The sequence below is a fragment of the Nicotiana tabacum genome, chromosome 10 (genome assembly GCF_000715075.1).
Source record: "Nicotiana tabacum cultivar K326 chromosome 10, ASM71507v2, whole genome shotgun sequence".
Lineage (NCBI taxonomy): Eukaryota > Viridiplantae > Streptophyta > Magnoliopsida > Solanales > Solanaceae > Nicotiana > Nicotiana tabacum.
Window position 1 is genome coordinate 65,263,346 of NC_134089.1, and position 2,530 is coordinate 65,265,875.

A 2,530-nucleotide genomic window follows, 5' to 3' on the forward strand; every position below is an offset into this window, starting at 1 on the left:
GATCAAACTTACCTACGGAGTCCTTTCCATTATTATGCACAAATCACTTGCATCCAAATAACCTAAGATGGGATATATTTGGTTTTCTCCCTTTAAGTAACTCATAGGGAGTATTCTCTATAAGAGATCTAGTCATGCATCTATTTATGATATAACATGTTGTGCTAACAGCCTCTGCCCAGAAGCTATGGGGCAGTTTATTAGAAAGAAGAAAGAATAGTCCTAGCCATATCTTCAAGAGTCTTGTTCTTCCTTTCACCTACTCCATTTTGTTGAGGAGTCCTAGGGGCAGAGAAGTTATGATACCATGCTCATCACAAAATTCAGCAAACTTAGCATTTTTAAATTCAATTCCATGATCAAACCTGATGGATGCAAGTTGATTACCTAGTTGTTTCTGAGTTTTTCTAACAAAGGCAATAAACATGTCAAATGCTTTATCCTTAGATGTTAAGAATAGTATCCAGGTAAACCTAGAATAATCATCAACAAGTACCATCACATATTTCTTACCACCTCTACTCAATGTTCTTATTGGACCACGAAGATCCATATGAACCAGTTCCAACGTCCTGGTCGTGCTTACCATTTTCTTGCTTTTAAAGGATGATCTTACCTGCTTCCCCCTGGCACAGGCCTTATAAACTTTATCTTCCTTGAACTTGATGTTAGGTAACCTTATCACCAAGTCATTGGATACTAATTTGTTGAGTTGATTCAGACTTGCATGACCAAGTTTTTTGTGCCACAGGAGAGGATCATTGTCCAATACACACAAGCAAATGAGTTCATTTTCTAAAAGACTGTACAAATCTACAATGTAAATATTGTTAACTCTTTTTCCCTGCAAAAAAATCTTGTCAGTGGTAAGGTTAATGACAAAGCATTTGGTAGAGGTAAATTCTACAAAGTTATCTTTGTCACCCAGTTGTGATATACTGATTAGGCTATATTTCAAGCCATTTATCAATTAGACATTCTCAATAGAGTGTGAGTTTGTCTTAACTACCTTTTCAACCCCAATAATCTCACATTTCTTCCCATTTCCAAAGGAGACATTACCTCCTTTTAAGTCCTCAAGTGAAAGGAATTGGTTCTTGCTTCCAGTCATATGTTTTAAGCAACCACTATCCATGTACCATATTTGGCTACTTCCCTTCAGTTGGACCTGCAAAAAAAATTAGGGGTTAGTCTTAGGAACCCAAACTAGTTTGGGTCGCTTTCTCTAGGCAAAGAGATAAATCAAGTTCCTTTTAGCCCACCCAGGCAGCCTATTTTTATCTTGAACAAAAGCTTTGTTCTTTTGACTACCTTTTCTTTTGCATTACATTCATTTTTGTAATGACCAGTCTTGCCACAGTGTGTGCAGATTTTGTTTTTAGGAAGAGTGTGGTACTTGCTTTTGGGTCCCACTTAGGTGCTTGTACCCCATATCCAAGTCCTCTCTTGTTGGTACTATGATGTTCTTGTAGCCAGGATAGTGCATTAGAAGCCTTATTCCATTTGCAAGTTCTGTCTAGTTCATGCTTTACCTTCCCTAGGTCTTATTTTAAAACTCTTATCTGCTCATCTTTCTTGTACAACTCATCCTTCATTTTTCCTAGGTTTTCTTCTAAGGTGAGATGTGTGTGATCAACTTTCTTCTTACCTGTTCCTAATTTTAGTTTTCTATTTTTCAGACCTAAGTTCTAGGACACTGGTGTCAAGTTCAAGAACCTGGTTCTTCAACTCAACATTTTTACTGTCACTCTCATTAGCCCTAGATTCTAGATTTTTACACTTGGCTTTTAAGATCACACACTCCCTAGACAACTCTTCCTTCTCATTGTTAATTATTTCGGACTCATCGATGAAGTCCAGCAATAGTTCAGACAACCTTTCTTTAGACAGCAATTTAATCTTGTCTTTGAGATGAAGGACACTTACCTCTTGTTCATCATCTGATTCTCCGATGGCCATAAGCGTTTGTCCATCTCCAGCTTCATCTTCTGAATCCTCATCTGATGTTTCTTCCCAAGCAGTAACCATAGCCTTTGTTGATCTTTTGTTCCTTTTGGATTGAGCATGTTCCTTCGTTCAGTCCTTTCCTTCTTCCATTCAATTTCCCACTGAGGACAGTTCTTGATCATGTGATCAGTCTTGCCACATTTGTAGCAACCCTCGTTGGTCTGTTTCTTGGGAGTCCTTGGTTTGTTGAAGGTTGTACCTCTTGAAGAACTCTTTCCTCTCATTAGATATTTTTTGAAATCCATTATGATCATGGCCATTTCATCATCCTCCAGATCTGCACCTTCAGTTATTCTGAGAGCCAGACTCATCTCCTTCTTAGGTGCATCCATTTTTATGGTTTGCCTTCTCAGTTCATAGGCAGTGAGGTTTCCAATCAGTTCATCCAACTTGAGAGTAGCAATGTTCTTTAATTCCTGAATAGCAGCGATTTTGCTTTTCCAAGTCACTAGTAAGACCCTTGTCAAGATTTTCTCAACCTTGTCCTCTTCAAGGATAATTCTCCCAAGAGATTTAAGTTCAT